The sequence below is a fragment of the Lycium barbarum genome, chromosome 10 (genome assembly GCF_019175385.1).
Source record: "Lycium barbarum isolate Lr01 chromosome 10, ASM1917538v2, whole genome shotgun sequence".
Taxonomy (NCBI): domain Eukaryota; kingdom Viridiplantae; phylum Streptophyta; class Magnoliopsida; order Solanales; family Solanaceae; genus Lycium; species Lycium barbarum.
The window spans coordinates 77,220,559-77,230,635 of record NC_083346.1 but is presented as its reverse complement, the minus strand read 5'-3'; positions in this window follow the sequence as shown (position 1 = coordinate 77,230,635).

Sequence of the window (10,077 nt, the reverse complement as noted above, 5' to 3'; positions counted from 1 at the left end):
CGAAGGATAATTTCCCACTCGCGAACATTCACATACTCATTGATAACTGCGCTAAGCATGAGGTGCAATCATTTGTGGATTGTTACGCGAGCTATCATCAGATACTGATGGATGAAGAAGATGCTCAAAATACGGAATTCATCACACCATGGGGGTGTATTATTATCGGGTAATTCCTTTTTGGGCTCAAGAATGTCGGCGCTACTTACATGAGGGCGATGACCGCCATTTTTCATGACATGATGCATAGAGAGATTGAGGTTTATGTGGACGACGTCATCATCAAGTCTCGAGTGGGTGATGATCATCTTGAGCACTTAAGAACATTCTTCGACAGACTCTGCAAGTACAATCGGAAGTTGAATCCTGCAAAATGCGCATTTGGAGTACCTGCTGGAAAATTACTAGGATTCGTAGTCAGTCGTCGTGGTATTGAGTTAGATCCCACAAAGATCAAAGCAATCCAAGAACTCCCACTACCAAGAACAAAGAAACAGGTCATGAGTTTCTTAGGAAGATTGAATTACATTGGACGCTTCATCGCCCAGTAATCATAGAACCAAGTCTCAAACTCCACAAGAGAGATGCTCCAACTAAATGGATGGAGGACTGTCAGAAAGCCTTTGACACAATTAAAAGATGACCGCCAAGGCCAGGAAGTCCTTTGCTGCTATACATGTCAGTATCAGAAAATGCTTTTGGGTGCATGTAGGCACAAAATGACAAAACAGCCAAGAAAGAGAAGGCCATCTATTACATTATTAAGAAGTTCACACTCTGTGAATCCAAATATTCCTTGGTGGAAAAGGCATGTTGTGCTCTGACCTGGGTGTCTCAGAAGTTGAGACATTATATAGCTGCATGCACGACTCATTTAATCTCAAGAATGGATCCCCTAAGGTACATCTTTCGCCAGCCTATGCTCATAGGGAAGTTGGCCAAATGGAAAATGCTATTAAGTGAGTTCGACATTCAATACGTCGCACAGAAAGCAGTTAAAGGGCAAGCATTAGCAGATTTACTGGCAGGAAGTCCAGTAAATGACAATCCCGTACCTTTGTGGACTTACTTCCCAGATGAAGAAGTGATGACAATTGGGAGCGAAGAAAATAAAAATGAATTAGGCTGGAAAGTATACTTTGATGGAGCAATCAATTTTAAAGGATCGGGAATCGGAGCCGTCTTGGTTTCAGACTCTACAATAATATTCATTGGCCGCCAAGTTGAACTTCAGTTGCACCAACAACATGGCGGAATACGAAGCATGTATCTTAGGTCTACATTTAGCTCTCGACATGGATATGAGAGATCTTCAGGAAATTGGCGACTCGAATTTGTTGATTTATCAAGTTCGAGAAGAGTGGGCCACCAAAAACGAGAAGATCATACAGTATGTCAGACTTGTTCAAAGATTGGCAGACCGGTTCCAAGAAGTCAAGTTCAAACACATACCAAGAACCCACAACGAGTTTACTGATGCATTGGCAACAATAGCATCCATGATTCAGCATCCCGACAGTAGATACATTAATCCTGTCAAAGTCGAAATCAGAGATCGAACGGCTCACTGTGCTTTTGTAGAGGTAGAGACTGATGGAAAACCTTGGTACATTCACATTAAAATGTACTTGGAGAAAGAAGAATATATTGAAGGAATCACCTAAATCAGAAGAAGACTATCAGGAAGTTGGCGAATGGTTTCTTCCTTAACAAGAATGTCCTGTACAAAAGAACCCCGAATTTGGGATTGCTTAGATGTGTTGACTCGGTCAAAGCTACAATATTGATTGAAGAAGTGCATGCTGGAACTTGCGAGCCTCACATGAATGGGTTTGTGTTAGCAAAGAAAATCATAAGAATAGGTTATTATTGGATGACCATGGAGAACGATTGTAGCAAATTCGTCCAGAAATGCCACAAGTGTCAAATTCATGGAGACTTAATAAAGGTCCCTTCGACAAAACTAAATGTTATGACGTCGCCTTGGCCATTCACTGCTTGGGGCATAGATGTCATAGGACCAATTGAGCCAGCTGCATCGAACAAACACTGTTTCATTTTGGTCGCCATAGACTACTTTACCAAGTGGGTAGAAGCGGCATCTTATGCGTCAGTAACAAAGAAAGTAGTCACAAATTTTGTGCGCAATAACATCATATGCCGATTTGGTATCCCAGAATCAATCATAACAGACAATGGGGCTAATCTGAGCAATCGCTTGATGAAAGAAATGTGTACGCAATTCCGAATCACTCACTGGAATTCAACTGCATCCCGACCACAAATGAATGGGGCTGTGGAAGCCGCCAACAAAAACATCAAGAAGATCCTCAGGAAGATGATTGATAACTACAAAGATTGGCATGAACAACTTCCATATGCATTACTAGGATATCGCACTACTGCCAGAACTTCAACTGGGGCCACTCCATACCTGTTGGTGTATGGCACTGAAGCAGTAATACCAGCCGAAGTAGAAATCCCTTCACTGCAAATAATACAAGAAGCTGAGTCGGACGATGCATAATGGATCCGCAAGAGGTATGAACAACTGGCTTTGGTAGATGAAAAACGAATGATTGTTGTCTGCTATGGTCAATTGTACCAACAAAGAATGGCGCAATCTTTCAACAAGCATGTGAGAACCAGGGTGTTTCAAATTGGGCAATTGGTGCTCAAACGAATATTCCCAAACCAAAAAGAATACAAAGGAAAGTTTGCACCAAAATGGCAAGGGCCCTATATAGTGCTTAAAAGTACTATCCTGAGATAGATGGTCAAGAGTGGCCAAGAGCAATAAATTAGGATGCCATCAAGAGATACTACGTGTGAAGAAGAAGAAGAAGAAGAAGAAGAAGAAGAAGAAGAAGAAGAAGAAGAAGAAGAAGAAGAAGAAGAAGAAGAAGAAGAAGAAGAAGAAGAAGAAGAAGAAGAAGAAGAAGAAGAAGAAGAAGAAGAAGAAGAAGAAGAAGAAGAAGAAGAAGAAGAAGAAGAAGAAGAAGACGAAGAAGAAGAAGAAGAAGAATAAGACGACTATGAAGATTCAGAGTTTTTACAGTTTATGTTGCTTTAATTGCATTTCCTTTGCTTGTAATTTTGCTTAGAAAGAACCAAATCCAAAAACATGTACGAACTACGCGAGGACCTGACTCCCTATACTTATAAGGGGATATGTAGGCGTTTTTTCAAGCTCAGTCGCTTTAAACCAAAAATCCAAAATTATGTATTTTGAACTACGTTATGACCTGATTCCCATTTTGGGATACGTAGGTGCCCTTTTGAGTTCGGTCTCATCAGAAAAAATCCAATATGTATACCCTGAACTATATTTCGACCTGATTCCCTAAACGGGATACGTAGGCTCTCTCCCGAGCTTAATCATTCCAAAACAAATTCCCAATAAACCTTAGGAAACCTCAGAATTGATCTAGCAAGAGAAAGATAGAGGTAACCCCACAAGGAAACTGGGCAGAATTTTTGAGAGGACTTCAAAAATTCTTTAAATATATTAGTTCAAAGGAACGAACTGATTAAAATTTCTACACTGGGGCAGAATTTTTGATAGGGTCTCAAAAATTCCTTCGTCATAGCGAAATTCGAGTTGGTACAAAGATGTATACAAACTGGGGCAAAATTTTTTAGGGATTCGAAAATTTCACAAGTCAAGAAGAAGAGACGAAAGGCCTTGTTTGAGTAACTACTGTCATGACATTAAAAGGGCGTGTATAAAATATATCATTTTCGAAACATATACAATATACCAAAAATACATGTTTTTTCCAAAATCATCGCCCAAAAACTTTTCATCTCTGCTAGAAAAAATAAAAAGATTTAGGAAAATGAGCATCCTTTCCTGCTGAATTGTGAACGGAAGAAGTCCATGCCCAGGGAGAGCAGTCGACCATATAGGAAACTGACAAAATTTTCTATGGATGCAGGAACAAACAAGCATGGATGTTTTACACTAACTTGTTCGCTAAGATGTTTAAAATAGGATACCGACAACAAGCCAAGTGAAGAAGAAGCTTCAAGGAATAGCGACACAGAAGGGTATACGAAAGGGTAACGAAGCCCTCCCTGAGTAAAGTTTGCTTTACGCTGATAAGTTTGTTCGTTTTGCAGAGCACAAAGATTTTACAAAAAAAAAACTATAAGAATACTGAAAGATATAATAACGATTTACCGAAAGCTTGGTCTCCACTAAACAGTACCACTTTTGTCACTACCCGACTAGGGGGCCATGACAGGTACCCGGAGCTAGCTACCGAGCACCTCTCATTACACTAGTCATCATAGTCATTCTGAACACATATAACTCCAAGTCAATACATGGTTATACATAAACCCTAACGGCTACAAAAATGATATACAAATGTACAATATGATCATCATGGGACATCAACTACCCATACGTACGTATCTACGAGCCTCTACTAGAGTACTAGACAAAAGAACGGGACAGGACCCTATCGTGACCAAATATGTACACAAAGTAATGTATCAAAATATCACCTCCAGAATAATGGAGCACTCCTGTAAATCTGTTGATCAGCTCTTATGAATCTGGGCACCTCCCTGTCTACCTGTGGGTATGAACACAGCGTCCAAAAGAAAAGGACGTCAGTACGAAATATGTACTTAGTATGTAAGGCATGAATAATACTAGTATAATAAAGAAATCATGAAACATGAGATGAAGATATAACCTGTTTACCCTTTAAAAGAAAACACATGTCATACATATCACATATACCATCATTGTTAACCCGCGTCCGGGTAACCATCGCACGCCGCCCACTAGTGGTGTCATATCCGACGCTCTAGGCACGGTGTAATCATATACAGCCCGCCTTCGCGGTGACATGCCCGGCCATCTAGGCACGATGTAATCGTATGCAGCTCGCCTTCGCGGTGACATGTTCGGCCATCTAGGCACGGTGTAATCTCGTCATCATATACTTATCATAAAGCATGCAATAGAACTCAAAGATAATCTATAACTGTATCGGGGTGACGTAAGGTCGAGAACCCCCCGATTCTATTATGGAGTAATCATAATCATCATAGCTCACCTTAAAGGAACTAGCATTTTAAGGTGAGTGTAACAATAATGAATATCATATCATAAGCTTGAGAATCACTAGACTTAGACTCATCATCATCATTATCATACTCGTAACATATCTTTTATCTTTATATCATGAGAAGCTCTTTATAAACATAGACTCATAGTTTCCGGAATGTAAGAAAGTCATGGAAAGATAAAGGAAGTCGTGTCATAGGAATCATGCCTTAAGAAAATAAAGGACTAGCCTTACATACCTTTACGTTTCGCTAACTTAATCACTTGAACGCTTTCCTCCAATATTCACGTTTCTACATTCAAGAGAGCTCGTACTAACATTAGATAATCGAAAACATGCTTAGGCTTAAGCTAAAACTAACGAATATTGGGCAGCATCTCCTTTGTTTCTACAACTTCCTCCACATGGTAAAACAACTCCCAAACATCAATAACAACATTCCTAATGTTATAATCCATAACTTGACAAGTTCAACATTATTAAATTCCTAAAATTCCCCTCAAGGTCACTCATAACCATAGCTATATTATAACACCACATTCATCCTCATATAATGTTTCTCCAATATTCTTGATACCATTTATAATAAGATTATACTCACAACATCTCAAGCATTATGGTTCATGTCACACTATTATTCAAGAACACCATTTCTTCACATGTGAGCTCTATATTCTACCTTCTTCCACAATCCAAGTCTTTCAACCCCTCAATATTCCAAATAACACAAAATTATCATAAAACTTACCTTTGATTATGTAGGGACGGGCCTTGGATGGACATGCTTCACTTGAAGAAAAACCCTAGCTTCAATCCAAGGAGATTTCTTGACTTCAAGAAACCCTAGCTACCATTCTTACACTTGATTCCCTTGAATTTATGATATTGATCTTTGATTTCCTTGAATTCTTGTGGATGAAGGGTGTAGAATATTCTAGAGACTTGGAGAGAAGTGGAGAAGTGAGAAAAATGAAAATAATAACGTGGGGTATTGTATTTATAATTGGAAAAATCAGACCCGTCGTGCATTCTACGGACACTTATACGATCCGTATAAACTTATACGGTCCGTATAAGTGACCGTGAAATCGCCCCAACAACATCTCGTTTCTGATGGGTTATACGGTCACTTATACGGACCGTATATTTGTGTCAAGATATAGAGACCCCGGCCTAGACGTCGCATGGCTTGCCTTGATACATTGACTGATTAGACGTCTTAAAATCTAAAATTTGAAGACGACGCGTTGATATCGGTATTGAAATGTCGTATTCACAATCGAGTCTAGTAATTTCGGAAGATGTGAACCCTGTCGACGGGCGGGTACTCTTCCCCGGAGTCAAAAAAGGAAGGTGTCAGTCTTTCCATCGAGGTAAGCTTCATTCCTCAAGATGACGATATGGATTAATAGACAACGTGCCGAAGGGGCTGAGTCGTCAATTCATATATATAGCCAAAAATAAGTAGCATAATTCCGAGGTTCATGTCCACAATCGTTGAAATACGAATGTGATTCCTACATCAAGATTTGCCGTCGCTACTACAGTTTATTTCAAGTTAACGTAATCATGGTTCAAGGATAGTGGTAGTCATGAGAAAAGGATCTGCACTTAAGTATGCAGTAGTTAACTTGAATATCCTGACTAAATGTTATACTTCTGGACACAGAGGTTAGTAGTCATCATGAAAGTAATATGATACTGCACTCTGATGTGCAGTCTACATTTGGGTATTTTTTACTATAAGTGATGTAGTCCCGAACTGGTATACCGCAAACTTCGTATGAGGATAACGATGCATCCGACACCAGATTTGCGACAGTCACCGCAGTATGTGAAAATGGTATGAGTCCAAATTTTCAGGGGTGGCGGATGTCATAAGAAACAAAAATGACCCCGCACTTGAAAATATAGTTTTCATTAGTAGCATCCTGCTTACGAAAATGACAACCATAATGGGGTGTGTAGGTTTCGCAAAAATGTGGTATAGCCCGACCCAGATCTTAACGGAAGTTATCATCGAACAATGAAAATATCTGAAAATGACGAAAAGAGCCGATCAAAGTATCGTGATTACTATCCAAAGTAGATTATTTTTCAAAAAAAAAAATACACGAAAAACACACACTTACAGGAGAAATGAAAGAAGACGTTCAAGCATTTGCGAAAACACAGACATAATATCGGAGGATGACTTCAATGTCAGCAAAATGGCAAAATGCCACTCAGGTATGACTACATAAAATCAAAATTTTCAAAAAAGACTAGCACGCAAGACTCAGCATTTGGAAACGGGTTAGAAGCTACAGAAGATGGAAGCAAAAGCCAGATTCAAAACATACGGAGCATACATGGAACTTTTTCTTGGGCAATCGGTCAAAAATCGTGTACACCAAGATTGGAACATCACTTCAAGTAACTAAACCCTACCAAATCATTTCAAAAAAAAAAAAAAAAAAAAGCCTCCGGTTCGGATTTTCTACCGGAAATAGCTAGAGGAATATTCCTTTTCGGGCTATCGAGTCGAACTACAATTATCCTGATTCCCAAAGCCAGGGATATGTAGGCTACTCAAATTTTGAGAATCGGCGACATTCCTATAATTATCTCGGGACACCTTGAGGTAGTTTAATGAAATTCCTTACTTTATAGTCCTCATAGAGTCAGAACTACAAACGACCTGAATTCTCATGTAACCTGAGATATGTAGGAAGCCCATAAATCGGGGTCCAGCCATACTTTCAAATTTTTCGCAAAAGAGCTATAATTTCTATTAGTCGGTAAAAATTAGGTTTGTCAAAACTCAAAATTCGTAGCTCAAGGATGGCCTTGCCATCCTTGAACTCAAGGGGCAATTGTTGACACACAATTTTCACATCATAAGACGCGTATTTCAATTTTCAAAATTCCTGAGTCAAAGACGGAGCAAGGATACACCCGCAAAAAATTAAAATTTCAAAATCCCGATAAAGTTGCAAAAAAAATTGACATTTAATTATTATTCTGACAATTGCAAGAAAATTATGAGTTATTTACTTTCATAAATATAATTCAGGAGGAAATACACATCCCGCTCTGCTTAACTCGGAAAAAATTGTTAATTAAGACGACGTATGAGTTACGGCTCATTTTGACTGCATTTTTATCATTTTTAAATATTCCCCGGAACTATATCAATATTAGGCTTGTTTTGAAGCTAATATTTTAAATTCACGGATTTTAAATTTTAATTAGCCTAAAATAACTATTTTATTTAATTATATGTGTATTTATAATAGTTAGTCTTTATTTAATTTTAAATGGGGGAAGGGGGGGTTAATTGAAATGCTTTAAAAACTTTTGGGGCGAGGGGGGGGGGGGGTTAATTAAAAAGGGGAGGGGAAGTTTAATAAAATAAAATTTACCCACCCACCCCCCACGTTTTCATTTGCTTACCCGTCTCTCTCTCTCTCTCTCTCTTCGTCAAGGGCGATTTTAGGGCTAGGGTTCTGCCACCTTTGGTGGTGTTTCGTGGCGATTTTCTGGTCATTTTGACCCAAATTTAGAGGGTTTTTATGTCCTTTCACGTGTTCTTATAATTACCAGGTTTAATTTCGTTTGATTTTAACTATTTATATTGTTTTGAGCTGTGTTCGTATGGATGTTGCTTGGGTTTTCAACGCATGTTGGTTGTCATGGGTAGGACCTCGAGTCCTTAGCCATCTTGTGCACCACACGCGCTTATGTGGGAAATCTAGGGTAATTTCCATGAAATTGCATAGGTTGGGTATGGGTTTTGGGGATTTTATCCCATTGGTACAATTCTGGTACAATTACACCGTTGGAATTGTACCCTGAGTCAACTTTGCTATCAAATGTACTATTCCATGCACTTATCTTCTTTTTGTGGATTTTTATTTTATTTTAGGGTACGAGTTTGTTATATTTTTGCTTGTCCTATTGGTTTTATTTTTGAAATGCTGACAAGGTACAATTTGGAGAATTTTTTTTTTGGGGGGGGGGGGGGGGGGGGGGGAATGGGAGGATAGGTGTCCTTGTTTTCATCCTAGGGGTTCCTAGACAAAGAGGGCTATAAACAGTAAGTGAAAAAAAAAAGGGGGAGATTTTGACTCCCTAAAAAAAGAGGCTATTTTCCATATACCCTAACTGGTTTTCAGTGGGAAATAGATACAAAAAGATAATATATAGAGAAGAACATAAAAAAAAATAAGGAGAAGAGGTGATTTTAAGGATTGGAAGAAGGTTTTGTTGCTCGAAGTGTTCAATCAATCCCTTTTTGACTATATGTTGCCCCCATAAGAGGCAAATCCTTTTTCAGCCCTTATCTTACTCTAAGTTGTGAATATTTATCATTTTTAGCTTGCTTATTATGTGAAATGCTATAAACTGTCAGTTTTTACTTATGATGATAGTTTTGTTCATGTTTTGATTACTTAAGTTACAAAGAATGAAGCTAAAAGCTAGTTTATTTCATACTGAATAAATTCCATAACTTGTTGGGCTAAAAATGAGAAAACATGGCTTTAAAAAGGGAGGGATATAATGATTTCAGGATGTAGTTTAAGTTTAACCAATTTTAAGGTTTGTATTAGGTGGTTTTATTTGACTATAATCCATGTTTGGAGTTGATTGTTACCATTTCCCAAATTCTGTGTTTTGAAATTTGGATTTTTGAAGCTAATTCAATTAAATAGTACTATGCAGTTACTATTTAGTAAAATGCAGTGACTTAAGAATATGGAAAAATAGTTTTTGTGATTTTAGACCTTACCTTGTCCCAACTTAGCTAAACCTGACCTTTGTTAGCTAGTCTTGATTCCTTTTAGTAACATATTTGCTTTATGTGTCTACATTGTTCTAGCTTAACAAGTTTATGCTTTAAAGAGAATTTTTGGAGTTACTTGTCGAGTTTGAGTGAACTGTTTATGAATATTGTCCATATACTAAGTGTATTTTAGCTTGAAGATTGGAATTTGACATCCTGTTGCTACTT